This window comes from Plecotus auritus (assembly GCF_963455305.1).
Source record: "Plecotus auritus genome assembly, chromosome: 8".
NCBI classification, from domain to species: Eukaryota; Metazoa; Chordata; class Mammalia; order Chiroptera; family Vespertilionidae; genus Plecotus; species Plecotus auritus.
The window spans coordinates 153,091,079-153,108,039 of record NC_137782.1 but is presented as its reverse complement, the minus strand read 5'-3'; positions in this window follow the sequence as shown (position 1 = coordinate 153,108,039).

The window sequence follows — 16,961 nt, the reverse complement described above, 5'->3', positions numbered from 1 at the left end:
TGATTTTTTATCTGACTGGCTAGAGACTGACTCTGAGACATGCCATTGGTAACCAAGGTATTATTGCAACTGACACGGTGAGAAGTCACTGCTCATTGACTGCACTGGGAAAATAATACTGAGGAGGGTGTGGTGAACCTGACGCCATCAGTTCATTGATGATGATAACACTGCAAATTGTCATCGCCCCCAAGTGAAAATCAGCGTGACAGTGTATTTCAAAAGCCATAAAAACAGGATTCTTTGGCCCAGTAATTCCATTTGTACCCTAAGGAAATAAGTTCTGGTACATCCATAAGGAAATATTTAAAGTAATGGCTATGGCCCGGCTGTCATGGCTCAGTGGTTGAGCGTCAACCTATAAAACAGGAGGACATGGTTCTATTCCCAGTCAGGGCACATGCCCGGGTTGTGAGCTGGATCCCCAGTGTAGGGCGTGCAGGAGGCAGCCGATCAACAATTCTCTTTCATCATTGATGTTTCTATCCCTCTCTCCCTCTCTGAAATCAATATATATATTTAAGTAATGGCTATAGAGATCCAATAAGAACAGGGGAAAGTTTACAAACTAATTTTGAAGCCATTCTATATGTCCACTATATTTATAAACATATTTATGAAGAAGCCTATAGCCTGCATCTGTGCCCTAAGCCACCAGAGTAGCTTTCTCCAAAGTCCCCTAAAATTCCTAGTTGCTGAATCCAATGACTACGTTTCAGTCTTCCACTCACCTGAGTGTTGGGAGGTAGTTAACATCCCCACCTCCCTGCTGGGCCCCACAGCCTCTTTTTCCTCCTCCTTTCCCGTTGGGTAGTCTCCTGAAGCCGAGCTCAACTACTTCATCTACTAGTATTCCCTCAGCATTCTCTTTCAGGGGGATTTCCTTCATATCCTATTCCAAACTAGCTTCTAGTTCATCTATGTGCCAAGGATTCCCTCCTGACCATTTGGATAACTAGATTGTACTCTCCCCAGGCTCAAGGCACAGAGTCACTAGCCTGCTGCATATTTTCATGTGGATGCTGCCCAGGCTCCTGAAATTTAATAAGTCTCAAATGGAACTAACTCTTCCCCACCAAAAGCAGCTCACTCTCCCCATGTCTTTCCTCTTTGCTATCGGATCCTCTCTCATCACTCCCTCCTACCAGGAGGACAACCACAACAATTTCTTAAATGATCTCACTGTCCCCAGTCTCTCTCTCCACCCTTACCTTAGTTGAATGAAGGATTCCCCCTTCAGGACAAATCCCTGCCAGTTAAGTCCCCTGACTTCATCCTTCAATGGCTCTCTCTGCCTACAGCAGAGAGCCCGCCTCCTTGGCTAGCACATGAGGCCTTTCCTAATCTGGCCTCTGCACCCTCAATAGCACCACTCACACACTCTTCTCCGTGTCCTTGCCCGACCAAGTGCAATTGCCAGAACAAGCCATGCTCTATTGCTTTGGTACTTGCTGAACCCTGTGTCACAAATCCCTGTCTGCCCCCAAAATGAAGCATCACTCCGCCAGGATGCCTTCCTTGACTCCTGAGCTAAAGGAGGTGACAGCCCTCTGGGAATCACAGCAGCCTTTCCTCGCCTTTATCCTACTCCTAGACCTCTTTCATGTTGTATTACTGTGTGTGTTTTCTCTCCAGGATCTCTTTAAGGGCAGAGTGTGTCCTCCACATGTGTGTCCAGAGCTCAGCTCAGAGAGAAATGAGGCAAGAGGAAGAAAATAAAGCCGAGCGGTGACAGTAACTTGTTACACTGATGGAGGAATATGTGCTTATTTTTCTCTTCCTGTTTTCTATATTCTCCAGTATGTGGATTCCACTATTTTTATACATTTTTAAAACTCGGTTCATTTTTAAGATGTGTCCAATTTCTCCTACATAACTCTAATAAAAGAATTCACTGCCTCAGTAAAGTCAAGTTCCTCTCTCCTAGACCTCTCTAGCTCCTCAAAACCCCCCACCTCAACCTTCAGAATTTAGCAAAGTAGAAACACTTCCTTCACCAATTTTAGCAGACAGAAGGACCACCCACACACCAAAAAATTCCTTGGCCTTGAAAAGGTTACATTGCTCTAGTAGCTAAGTGCCAAAACCCATTTTTGGCCAAACATTCGTTAGAACCTCACTGTATTCACAGCCTAACACAAAGGAAGAGGTAGATTCACAGAACCTGCCTAAGATTTAGAGAGGCTGGAGATGATGCAACTTCTGAGTGATAGATCTTTCACCATGTCAACTTGAGACATCAATGAAAGAAGAGGGGGGAGGTACCTCTGAAAATTCTTCCCATTTTTGGGGTGGTTGTTGTTTACCAAAACCTTATCTTCTTGGGTATCAAAATTTTCGATCAAAACAAATTTTTTTTCAATCATACACAATGGCTTGTAATTCTTTTAAATTTGTGAAAAACAACCCAACCGTATATTATTGTTCAGGCTGACATTTGCTATTATTTTTCCTTAAAAAGAAAACAAAAACCTAATGATTAGTTAAAAAAAAACAAACCCAAAAAACCCTGTGGCTTAGCAATCATCACTCCCGTTAACAGCACATAAGTGTTGCCTGACGAATGGACTCCTATCACAAATGCAATTAACACAAATTTCTTGTGATTCCCCACTGTCTTTAGAATTTGGGCCCAGCTCTCAAAGCGATGACTTTAATTGCAATAAATCAAAGGGAACTGCACCTCAGCACATGGGCAGAGTACACTGTTTTCCACCTCAGTCAGCAGAGACCCTCAACTGAAATGTTGGACCCTGGTTCAACAGCTGTCCGAGAAGGTACTACCTCCTACCTTCAGAAGTCCTGGCATCTACACCGGGAGGGGTGCTTTTCCCAATGAAGCCCATTGTCAGGGTCTGCCGAGATCAGCAGGACAAGCAGGGTCTCTGCCCTCAGGAAGTCCCCGCCTGAGGCACGGCTGGCCTCCATCCTGGGGATGACTCCACCACTGCTGGTGGTGCCAGAGCAAGGCATTTCTGGCAGCAAGAATGAAACACCATCCAAATTAAAGGGCCACTGAAGTATAAGAATGTCAAATCTGAGCTCACTGCCTGCAGGAAGTCAGGGGTGTGGAGAAAGAGGAAGGATGAAGGGAAGGAGGGAGAGTCATGTGGCCTTTTCACTGAGAACATATCATAAACAGGCAGCCGCATTTAGAATATATGCTTTCCAAGGTTTTGATTTAACTCAACACATATTACATGCCTATAGGTACCCATGATCATCACCTGGGAACTTACCTCACAGAGATTATTTATGTTCTTATGACAGAGAAGAGGAGTAGTTAAAAGGGAGAAAAAGAGAATGTGAAAACAGGTCAGAGGAAGATGAAATGATTGATTCAAAGCCACGTGACCATCAGAGGCACTGTCACAGCCAGGAGACACCTGTTGTGCTTCATCCACCATTAGTTTATTGCAAAGTGAAGTTCTGGCACAACAAAGGGCAAATAAGTCCACTAAGAATGAAGTACACTAATTAATGAAGTCAACTCAACAGATAGTACTTGTATTTAGTATCAGCTGTAGGTGGTTTGCAAAGTCAAAATTTATTAACTATTCAAATGTTCAAGCTGTACAGATTTTTTTCCAGATATACATACAACATATTTATAACATAACAAAGTTAAATTTTTATAAAATATTTCCTTAAGGACTGGAGATGCTAAAAGCTTCAACCACCAGTTAATTAAATATTTGATATACATTTACAGGTACTATTAAAGATCTGACATAAATACATAAGTCACACAGATGAAAAAGAAGAGCTATGACTCATATGATTGCACTTTTGACCTACCCCATATTAAAGCAGAAAACAAAATTATGCCACATAAATTGAGCTGATATTAATAACCTTTTTATTAGGAGATAAACCATCATTATGTCCATTTAAACCATCACTCCTAAAAGAACTACCAAACAATAAAATTACCTTAAATCCCAAACTACAATACAATCTTGACTGTTCTAATTACCTTCCCTACTGTTTGATACAGGACATCTGATCCCTCCATGACATTTGCAGTGGCAACTGATGAGGACAATTAGCAGTAGTTTTGTATACACAGTGGAAGTAGTAGAACTGATCATATACACAGTTGAATCACTACTCCCAGTAAGAATAGGGTCAATAAAAATAATGGTTAAAAGCATTACACATTTTGTCTACCCAATCACTTGCAATCTTTAGCAGTAAATCCCACACAACCGGCTTATTTGTTCCATAAGATCTTTACATGTCGAAAATACTTTCTAGTCCAAGTTCAGATGATTAACAATGAAAAAACGTTCATCTTCTTTTTTACCTCCATGGACTTTAGCTGCCCCTCATTCACCAGATACACAGAAAGACAAGTAACTGGACAATTTGACCACAGAATGTTTGCAAAACAGAAATGCTCTATTTTAAGGCAAGTATCTTTATCACATACATACATAGCAATTTCTCCAGTGGTGAACTTTATCACATAACAGTACAAAATTCAACAAAAAAACTGAGGTATAACTTTAGTTAACATACATACAAGTGTCCGAAGTGTTAAGACATTCTCAATATACTTCACATATTTTACCCATAACTAGAGAACTTTTCTCAAAGTTCTTATGTCCAGAAATACCCGAGATTCTATATTCTAAAAATAATACTAGAAATTAAATACTCTAAAATCTGTGCAATAAGGCTCTCCACATAAGGCTAACCTTTGATATAAGGCTATGTCAACTTGGTTCCTGAAAATAGCACAAATGTGTGCAAAATTCAAGCTATTCTGAACTAAAGTGAGAGGACTTGGTCTCATGAGAGATAATGAACTGATGAGTTTATTGAGCAAAATTAAACTTGTGCAATAAGCAAAGTTTAAAATACATCAAATAAAAACTTTTCCTATCATATTTCACCATAAAACTGACCTACTGTGCTATAAATATGGTTGAATATGTAAGGTACTTTTTAGTATAAAGCAGACATACATTTACCTCTACCTAAATAATTTAAGTGGCTTAAATCCATAACTTAGTATGTATAATATATTTAAAAATCTACATTCTATGACCTTTATAAAAGTAGATCTATTCTTTACTTTCAAGTTAAAAATAGTGTAACAGTTGATCTTTGGATATGTCCAGTCAATAGCTATATAAAATGAAAGATAATGCAAATCTAAGTCATCACCATTAGGTGCACTAATATGTAAGCCATCATCAGTTTTGGACCCTGAAAGTGAAAAATTATTGATGCTACATAAAGTGGAAAAATATAAACCCCAGATTTCTGCTCTCATCCAGAAACTTATAGTCAATATGTATTTTTAATTATTAAATAGTTTGATGCAATGACATTCAGTGAAAAAATCTGATTACTGATTATACTCATGTTAAAAATGTTGTCCTTATGAAGGTATTCATTATTCCTAAATAGAAAGGTAAATTAATGACACGGTAGATTTTTTTTTTTAATCTTCACCCGAGGATATGTTTAGAGGAAAGAGGAGGCGGGGGTAGGGGGGCACGGGGGGGAACATCTATGTAAAAAAAAAAACATCTATCAGTTGCCTCCCATGCATGCCCCATGCCCACCAGGGATCGAACCCACAGCCTGGATATGTGCCCTGACTGGGAAAGGAATCTGAAACCTTTTGGTGTACGGATGACACTCCAACCAACTGAGCCACCATTTTCTTAAGTATGAAAATTACTGCACTCGTTTCCTTTGCCAAACTCCCAGTAACATTAGGAGAAAAAAAAATCTAATTTTGTTCACCTAATAATTTAATCAAGCACTCTAGAAAACTATTGCTCTGAGGAGAAGTTAAGCAGGAATTGCTCATTAAATTTCCAAATTAAAGCTAAGTAAGGGATTCAAAAAATTAGACTATGTAACTGAATAAATTATAACAACAGAGACAAATGATATACAAGATTTGGAAAACTCCAGAGCAAACACTTTGGTAACTTTATTCTTGTGATTGAACTTAAGATTGCAGATGGGGAAATGAAAGTTCCCATTAAAACAGCTGCACACAGAGTAACCAGGAAGACCCACAACCCAAACTCCACTTCCACGGAGATGTCAGGCATCATGCGCTCATGGATTGTGGGAGTTCCTCCTGACGCCCCAGAACAGGCACGAAGCCTGACAAGTTTTCACTGGTACCAAACTCAGATCGTTGCTCCTTTGCAAAAATGTCCGAATGTATTGGTTAACAGTGGAGGTGGGGGAAGAGCACCCGTAAGAGTAAATACCTGAAGGGCTCCTTCTTTTCAAGGGATCTAGAATTCTGTTTAGTTACTGACTTCACACACCTGCACTTCTAGAGACAGCCACAAACCAGCCACAGCTTCTGCCCACAGAGCAAGGCGCTCTTGTGGTCACTGTGACTAATCACAACAGCAACTGAGTAAAATCCGTTTTCTGCTTTGAGTACACCAGACAAGGCCAAGCATGAAGTACTTGCTTCTGCCAGCTCATCATGTCTAATCAGCAAAATGCCACACACTTAGTGGCCCAGGGTGTGGTTCTGTGCAGACCACGTTATGGCCATTCCAACATTTCCTCCTATAGACAACTGCCCTCAATCCCCCCACCTCCAAAGGATTGCTTGGAAAACTGTCCCCCGACCCGGGAGATGGTAAGACTAGTCTGGAATTTGAATAGGCAAAGAAGGAGGAGAATCAACCAGTGGATAGGAAGTGGAGAAGATCCTGGAAGAGGTGCAGGCAGCAGAGATGTGGCAACCCTGAGAGGCAAGAAGAGACCATCAGATCCACAGGCTCAGTCAGGCAGCTGCTGTGCTTTACAATAAACACCCTTTGCCTCTGGGGACCTACATGTTCCCTGTAACAAATGAACCTATAAACACAGTAAGAATGATGTATTTTTGAGTACTGCTGGCTATACTTTTTTTTTTTCTCAGCAAATTTTTTTTAAGGATAAACCAAATAGGGTTAGATTTATTTTTAGAATTCTTAATAAAAGTATTAAGCAAAAATAAAATAACTATAGAATATTAGGACATTAATTTTAATGAAAAAGTTGCCATAATTTTCATTACTCTATAAACTTTAGGAATTGGAACCATTTTCCAAGCATTCAATGAATGACTAGTAACGGGGAATCATACTATTCCTAAGAATGGTTGCTATGAGTAGTACTGAATACGCATTTATTTTATATTTATAACAAAGTATACCTCTCTTTGAAACCTTTTTTTCCTCATATTTTAGCAAAAAATGTAGCATACCCCAGATCTTGGATCATAACTCCGTTAGGCTTGAAGATTATGAACATTTGCATTAAAGCTTATTAACCTCCACCCAGCATATTCATGTGATTTATTTAAAATGTAGCCATTAGCCAAGACCTTTGGGGTATAGGTACAAAATTAAAAACAGTAAGTATTCAGTCAAACACTGTATTAGCAATACTAATCAAGAAAAAAATGCCAGTGGGGCTCTATCCATTAAAAGTTAGACTGAAAAACTCGATCTTGCAAGGTGTTCTTCTAAGCCATTTGGAGAAGTGTTGTTTAAGATAACACTGGATTTTTCTCCAATTATTTTAACTGACATAATTTCCTGGAGGAATTGCAGAATGATTCCTTTCATGGAGAGGGATTACATTAAAAAAAAAAAAATCTGGGCTTAGTATTTGTACAAAGCACCCTCAGGTTAAATCAAAGAATGGATCTTCTGCCCAGAACTTAAGAGTTTTTTCAAAGGGCATCTGTTAGGTTGGACCAGCTGGTGGTCATCTCTGTGCACCCCACAGCACTGACCTGTATTAGGTAAAGGCTTCTACTACGTGCACATAAAGGATTTTTTTTTCCTATAGCAATACTAGGTTAATCAACTACCAAGTCTTGTTTTTTAAGTGAATGGCTTCTTCCCCCAGAAATTCAGTGATACTTGCACTTTCCAGAAGATGCAGACTTAAAACACTAGGAAACCCAATTCCAGGAAACTCAGACAGGCCCTGTGTTTCTCCAGTTTTTCTACCAAGGCATCTCCAAGATAGACAGAGGAAGAGAGCTGTTTGAGCTCTACCGCTGACTGTCCAGGGAGACAGCCTGCGTTTCTCCACAGCCTGGCATCCTCCTAGTGCTCCTGGGGCATCTGAGTATGAGAAGCACAAGGTCAAGGAATAAAGAGGAGTTAAAATAAACCAACGAACAGAAACAAAGCATCTTATCTCTTTTGTGTCTGTGTGTCTCTGTATCTTTAGGCAAGTGAATACAAACTTAAATTAACTCGGGTTAATGAAGAGGATCCGTTTAATAGTCTTAGAATCCATTAGATGTCTACCAGCTGACAAACTGTAAAAACCATCAATGAGCACTGCTGTGGCTTCGAGATGATCAGTATCCTGTCTAGATTTAGAAACTCATTTCAACCAAGTTTATTTCCTGACACAGACAGTACAACAACTCAACTCACACAGAAATTTGTCCATCTCTTCACTGAAACATATCATTAGAGTCCAACACCCTTTCATGACGAAAACACTCAACAAACTAGAAATGCAAGGAACTTCTTCAGCATGATCAAGGGCATCCATGAAAAACCCACAGCTAACCTCATGCTTAATAGTGAAGACTGGAAGTCTTACCCCTAAGATCAGGAATAAGACAAGGATATCCCCTCTCACCACTTCTATTTGACATTGTACTAGAAGTTCTAGCCAGGGTAATTAGACAAGGCAAAAAAATAAAAGGGAGGAATAAGTAAAACTATCTCTCTTTGCAGATGATATGACCCTATACATGGAAAACTGTAAAAAATTCTCAAAACTATTTTTAGAGCTAATAAACAAGTTCAACAAGGTCACTGGATACAGGATCAATATACAAATACACTAGCAATAAGCAATCTGAAAATAAAATTAAGAAAACAATTCCGTTTACAATAGCATAAAAAATAATAAATATCTAAGAATAAATTAAACCCAAGAAGTGAACGGTTTATACACTGAAAACTATGAAACACTGGAAGAAATTAAAGAAGACTTAAGTAAATGGAAAGACATAGTGTGTCCAAGGACTGGAAGGCTTAATGTTGTTAAGATGCTAATGCTTCCCTATCAAAATTCAAAGTGCCTTTTTCTTGTAGAAATGGACAAACTACCCTACCTGGTTTGGCTCAGTGACTAGAGCGTCAGCCTGCTGACCGAAGGGTCCCGGTTCCATTTCGGTCAAGGACAGGTATCTCGGTTGCAGGCTCCTCCCCAGCCAAGGCCCTGGTCGGGCCTCGTGCAGATGGCAACCAACCAATGTGTTTCTCTCACATTGATATTTCTGTCTTTCACTCTCTCTAAAAATCAATGGAAAAAAAATCCTCAGGTGAGAAAAAATAATAGAAATGAAAAAGTCACATAAAAATGCAAGGGACCCAGAATAGTCAAAATAATCTTGTAAAATAAGAGCAACTCACAGTTTCTGGACCCCTGCCTCACACCATATCACCAACCTGAAAGAGCTAATACTATAAATTCTTTATAAGGAAACACAGGAGTAAATTTTGAATTTCTTAGATACAACACCAAAAGCACAAGAGAAAAAAATATATTGGACTACATAAAAAAGTAAAACTTGTGTGCTGTAAATGATATTAAGAAAATAAAAAAATGGCCCTGACTGGTTTGGCTCAGTGGATAGAGCGTCAGCCTGCGGACTGAAGGGTCCCGGGTTCGATTCCGGTCAAGGGCATGTACCTTGGTTGCGGGCACATCCCCAGTAGGAGGTGTGCAGGAGGCAGCTGATCGATGTTTCTCTCTCATCGATGTTTCTAGCTCTCTATCCCTCTCCCTTCCTCTCTGTAAAAAATCAATAAAATATATTTAAAAAAAAAAAAAAGAAAGAAAGAAAATAAAAAAATGACCCTCAAACTGAGAGAAAAATATTTGCAAATCATGTATCTGCTAAGGTCTAATCTCCAGAATATATAAACCAATCGTAGAATTCAACAATGAAAACACAAATAACCCATTTTTTTTTAATGGGCAAAGGATTTGAATAGACATTTTACCCAAAGAGATATACAAATAATCAATAAATACATAAAAAATGTTCAATATCATCAGTCATTAGGAAAATACAAATCGCAATGAGATAATACTTCATACCCACTAGGATGGGCATTATACCCCCAAAAAGGAAAATGAGCATTGGGGAGGGCATGGAGAAAATGAAACCCTCACATACTGCTAATGGGGATGGTAAGTGGTCAGCTACTTTGCAAAATGATATGACCTTCCTCAAAAATTAAACTTATTGTTACCAGCAACCTAGTTAATTCTATTCCTAAATATATACACAAGAGAATGAAAAACGTATGTTCACACAAAAACTTGTATGTGAATGTTTATAGCAGCATTGTTCATAACATCCAAAGATTGGAAATAATCCAAATGTCCAACAAAAGAGAAATAAACACAATGTGGTATATCCATACAACAGGATATTATTTAGCAGTAAAATTAATGAAGTACTGATACATGCTACAATATGGATGAACCCTGAAAACATGTTAAGTGAAAGAATCCAGACACAAAAGACCATGCGTTTCCATTTATATGCAATGTCTACAGGCAAATCCATAGGGGCAGAAAGTCGATTAGTGGTTACCAGGGTGATGGGTGAGAGAGGAGTATGGAGTGACTACTAATGAGTATGAGGTACATGAAGCCTTCTGGAATTAGACAGTGGTGATGACTGCAAAGCTCTGTGTATATACTAAAACCACAGAATTGTACACTTCACAATGATAAATGTTATGGTATGTGAATTACATCTCTCTCTCCTTTTTTTTTAAAAAAAAATATATATATATATTATTTCAGAGAGGAAGGGAGAGAGATAGAAACATCAATGATGAGAGAGAATCACTGATCGGCCGCCTCCTGCATGCCCCACACTGGGAATCGAGCCTGCAACCCAGGCATGTGCCCTGACCAGGAATAGAACCGTGACCTCCTGGTTCATAGTTCAATGCTCAACCATTGAGCCACACCAGCCAGGCTCTCTCTCTCTCTCTCTCTCTCCCTCTCTCTCTCTCTAATGCATTGTTAGAACTGCCTCTTATTTATTTAGTTTCACTTTTTTAACTTCCCTAAATGGTATCCCAAAATAGCCTAAAACTTATCAACAAAATCACAATGCTAACAATTGATTGGTCAATTTAGCTAAATATCCAGTAACTATTTCTCACTCCCTTCCCTAGACACTCACTTGCCTTTTGGCATAGTGGAGACATACTTAACCTCACTTGTGTGGTTTTCAACAGAATAGGATGTGGGTCACTAATCTGAGATAAGGAAAAGCAGCAAAGATCTAGAACAGGTAACAGAAAGAAGGTATCCATCTACCATCCCCAATTACCCCTTAGAAAACTTTGGTGAGGACCAGAAAACCACACGTTTTATTAGTTGAAAAAAGCCTCATGATTAAGACAAGTGTTATGATAATTTCTCAAATCTGATTTGATACATAGAAGCTTTTCAATAATTTGATCTGATTCTGATCCCCATGCAGGTATGCCCTTCTCAAGAAGACATCTCATTCTTAGGTACTTGAAAAGTCAAATCTAAAAATCATACACTTTAGGGGATCGTAACACAACAGAAGGATGACTCACAGATTAAAAGGATTCCCTAACTGAGGTCCTGTATATAAAGTATGATGTTTCCAAACCTTTTCTTTTTCATACAAATGTCTGGAAACCTATTAAAAAGTGGGATGCACCTAATTATTTCTGGCATGCCACACTGTTCCTATCTCTGCCTTGTATTGCAGCACAGAAAAAAATCATAAATTTAAAAATGTTAAGAAAAAGACTCAAATATACATATATTCAATTTCTATCTGATCTTTTTTAAAATATATTTTTATTTATTTCAGAGAGGAAGAGAGAGGGAGAGAGAGACAGAAACATCAATGATGAGAGAGAATCACTGATTGGCTGCCTCCTGCACACGCCCCCATTGGGTATCGAGCCTGCAACTTGGGCATGTGCCCTTGACCGGAATCAAACCCGGGACCCTTCAGTCCATAGGCCAACGCTCTATCCACTGAGCCTAGCCAGCTAGGGCTCTATCTGATCTCTTAAACTGAGTTGACTGGAAGGTAATAAAAGGTGATTTCCCTTAATTACAAGATTACAAGCCATATCTTGTCAAGAAGGGGACTATGACCCATTATCCTAACTTTACAGCTGTAATACTTTTATTATTGGTGTGTGTTTTTAAAAAAAACTTCCAAATGGTAAAATTTTCTGACTAAAGATACAGATACAAAGTTAGACAATTTACCTAGAAATTTAAAAAAGTCTAAACTTTCCATTTCTGTCCTATGAACCAATACAAACAGCTTTCACATGGACCTGGAAGCTAAGCCTCACAGTGATTTCATAATGTTGCATTTTACTTCCAAGTGTTTCATATGAAAGAATAGCAATGGCTAACCACCTAAGACAAAATAAATATGTGCATAGCTACGGACACGCACATTTGTCTAGTATCAGAGTTTCAGTAACTCAAATACTGCTCTCCACTAAGGAAGTGAAGGTCTCCTGCCCTCTGTCCATAGAGAAGGAAAGCACGGAAGTCCATCACAGCTGCAAGGTCAAGCTTGTTAACATACAGTAAAAAGCAATATGGAAGCTAAAAAAGTCCTTTGTAATACAGAAAAAACACCTGTCATTACTTATGCTTCCTTTCCTTAAAAAAACAAAGCACTTTACAACAATTCACCCTACAGATGGCCTCTACTGGGTCATGGGCAGAGTCACAGAATTATTTCAAAACAAATTAAACCTATGGGAGGAAAAAAAAAACCTACCTAATACAAAATTATGGGAAATTTTGGTTCTAGTTTTAATACAAGGTTGCATAAGTAAAGCAAGAGCAACACTTCAGATATAAATGACATAGCATTACTTAGTCCTGGTCAGTGAAACCCAAATTATACTTATTCCCCCTGGCTTCTAGAATCCACTAAATGTCATTGATGCTTTCACTGTACTTGGTACAGTATTGATATTTAATATATATCAAAGGATTCTTACTAAAGTTACTTAAAATTAATTTGTTTAAATTACAGCATAGGTGCAGATGATCAAGTTCAATCCCCTAAATAATAAACTGACAACTGCACTTACCCTAATGGTCAAAAGTTGAAGTGCTTATTGGGATAGAATTGGGAAAATCTAAATGTTTAGATGTGAGTGGGGAATTGCTAAAGGAAAAAACGTTAGTCACAGAATGGGACAATATAACTGTGCTTGCCAATGACATTTCCACGAGTCTTTGGAAGGCTCCGCAGCATAGAGCAGTAAATCATTAATTTACTCTCAGGGGCAGAACTGATATGCCGTGCGCTGAGTGCAGATGGGACTAGAAAGGCAGGAAGCAAAACACCATATGAAACATGCTGAACAAACAGAGAAGTGCATGCATCCTGATCAAAATGGAACTTTTCCAGAACATTCCATTCAAGCTTCAATCCATGTTATTTCCCATTCAGCTATGACATTGCTCAACCTGTGCCTTCTAAATACTGCAATGATAACCAGGAACTGCACTTGTTTGTATATATGTACATGGGTACATAACTGAGAATTTTTGCAATTTAAAAACTCTACTGAAAATTTGGCTTCCCTATACACTGGTCCCAAGCCCTCCTTCCTGACTTCTAGGGTGTCTAAAAACAACATTTGCTTTTTATTTGACTTATAACAAGGTGTCCCAAAGAAAGTATTTTAAAATGTTAGTCACAGAAAAAAAAACAAAAAAGAATGAAAATAATCCTATCTAATAAAAGGCTAATATGCAAATTGCCCCCTCGACTGGGAGCTCGACCAGGAGTTCAACTTGGAGTTTGACCAGGGGGTGGGGCCAGCCGGCCAACTGGCCGTGGCCACACCCCCCTGCCAGCCAGGCCCCATCGCTGATTGGGGCGGGCTGGCTGGACTCCACCCGTGCACGAATTCGTGCACCAGGCCTCTAGTATGTAATAAAATAAAATAGAAATATGTCCAGAGAGCACTGAACCAGAAGTCCAGAAGCCAGGTTTCTGGGTCCTGCCCTGACATTAGGATGCTAACTCACCTTAGACTAAGGGGTTTCCCAGGGTGGGGCACTTTCAGTGCTAAAACCAAGGAAGTCACAGGCAAATAGGGACAAGTTGGTCTCCCTGTGGGTGACAATGGCTAAATCACAACCCATTGGGAACACAGTGCCCTCATTGCTAACATCTGGAGGGGACCAGAGGTTTCCAGGGCCCTTTAGTTCTAATTTCCTATGACCCTGTGCAATATTTACACCCTATTTGAGTGTATTATACATTGTATACCATAAGTGGATATACCTTTATGTAGGGTCAGGGGGCTCTTGAAATATTTTGGGAAGCTACGCATTGTTTGGCATTATGTAAGCTTAATAGTAAACAGAGCTAGGAGTTTCCAGCTTTTTATTTTTCCTTTCTATAGCCAAGAGGAAATAAGCTGCTTCTAGAAAATATCAAACCAACAAAGAAAATCCTTCCAACACCAACATTCAATTTAATCCATCCTCCCTCACCCCCTAGCTTCACAGCTCACAGGAGACCTTGGCAAGACATCAGGACAAAAGCTTAAAAACAGGAAATATTACTTTAATTTACTGACAGCCACTGTGAAAGAATATATTTCTACATTTTTAAGGAAGTAAAAACTTACAAAAGTGTGGCCACAAGTAACTGCAAAACTCAAAAGCAAAGCAAATGCAACTGTTTCACTAGCAACCCACAATAACAATAGTCATAAAAGCGAAAGATAAATAAGGCCTTGAATACTTTCAAACGTGTTCTCTAATTTTAGCTTCAATCCTGGAAAAAAAAAATCCTATTTTAGAGAATAAAAAACAAGTCCTACATAAAATCAGAACCATTCCAGCTTCCTCTTTCCTCATTGGGCATTCTAATTAGGATACTATCTGACTTCTTGCTACTAATAAAGACCCTAAATGAAAGCATTTGTGCCAGGAAGCCTGAGTTAGGAAAAATGTCTAAAAGCACAACCAAGGAAGATGTCCTATTAAATGATTTTTTAAAGGTAATAACACTTAGGGGAAGTTATTATAAAATGCCTCTGTCCTAAAAAAAAGTTACATTATCCATTATATATATTACTTATAAGTGAACTACTCTACCATGTCTCGTCATCATTCTTAGTAAACAGGTAGCTGAACTGTCTTTAGAATTTTCCCCACCTGCTCCTTCATGAGAAGTCTGGCATCACCAACAAGAGATTTTTTACTTGTTATTTAAGAGCAGCCTCAAAGTCTATGTGTGTATCCTCACGTACATGTATAAGTGTTTGCATCTCCTTGCCTCTTCACACAGAAGCTTCTCCCCCTACACCAGGGCACAGTTTCTGCCCAAATCTGTCATAGTCACTGCGGGAATATGAAATTGTGTGCAAGAAAGAGGACCCCAGTCCTCAAGACACCTCTAATTTACTTGGGGAAGATAAGACATAGTATTCCCACAAAGAGTTCCCTGTGCCAGCAAAATGGATGACCATCATATCTTAATTAGTAATGCTGGGATGCTGTCAGCTGCATATTTATTTGTATGACTCACAAAGCCTTAATCCAAATAAGTAAGGAAAAATAAATCCATGCCATTTATTTCAAATATATTAAAATACAATAAATATACAATAATGAACAGAATTTATTTTGAGTAGTGACAAATAGCATACCACTAGTAGTAGGGAAAATGGGGTGAGATTCTTTTTTTTAAATGTATTTTTATTGATTTCAGAGAGGAAGAGAGGAAGAAAGATAGAAACATCAGTGATGAGAGAGAATCATTGATCGGCTGCCTCCTGTACTCCCCCTACTGGGGAATGAGCCCACAACCTGGACATGTGCCTGACTGGGATTCAAACCTTGCCCTTCTGGTTCATAGGTTGATGCTCAACCACTGGGCCATACTGTCTGGGTGGGGTGAGATTCTTAAAATATATTTTTTTTCACTGATTTCAGAGAGCAAGGGAGAGAGATAGAGAGACAGAAACATCAATGATGAGAGAGAATCATTGATTGGCTGCCTCCTGTATGCTCCCTACTAGGGGGAAGGGAGGGCGGATCGAGCCTGCAACCCAGGCATGTGCCCTTGGCAAGAATAGAACCTGGAACCCTTTAGTCCACAGGATGATATCCTATCCACTGAGCCAAACTGGCTAGGGCTGGGTGGGGTGAGATTCTTAATGGCCAAAATATCACATAAACTCAGGAAAGGAAATAGGGGAAAAGGAACAGTTTTGCTATTATTACCTCAGCAATGGCACTGGCAAAGAAGTGTGGCTTCTCAAACCCCAGGATTTGTTAAAAATAAGCTGCTGGACTCGATTTCTAGAGATCCAGATGTTAGCCCTAACTCCTTCACAATCATATCCTCTCTTGCCCTGGTTTTCTACCTAAACCAGATGATGGCTAATATTCCTTTAATGAACACTTCTGGTAATCCTTTCTTTGATAAATGTATCAAGGTCCCACCCTCTCTCTGCTCCCCCCCCCCAAATAAGTTACAGTGTATAACATTAAATTATTCAATAATCAATGACTTTAACTTTTTGTGTATATACAAACTTCTTTATGGCAGCTGGTTAACAAAGCAAAAATCTTAACTCACTTTGCTAGAGTTTAGCACTAAATAGTCACCAGTTTTACATCTAGGCCTAATAATTTAGCCAAATTAATGTGGCATATTATTCAGTATTATTGCAAGAAGCTTTGGTGTGGCCATAATTTATGATGGTGAAGATCAGATCAAATGAGTATGTATTCATTGCTCTCAGCTGGCTTAAAATGGCTTAGCTACACAGCAACCAAGAGTAAGAAAGTATTTCATTTCTTTTTTTATGTTAATCCAGTGATAACATCTAAGTATGACTTTGGTATATATAAATATCCTTTCACCTGGCAAG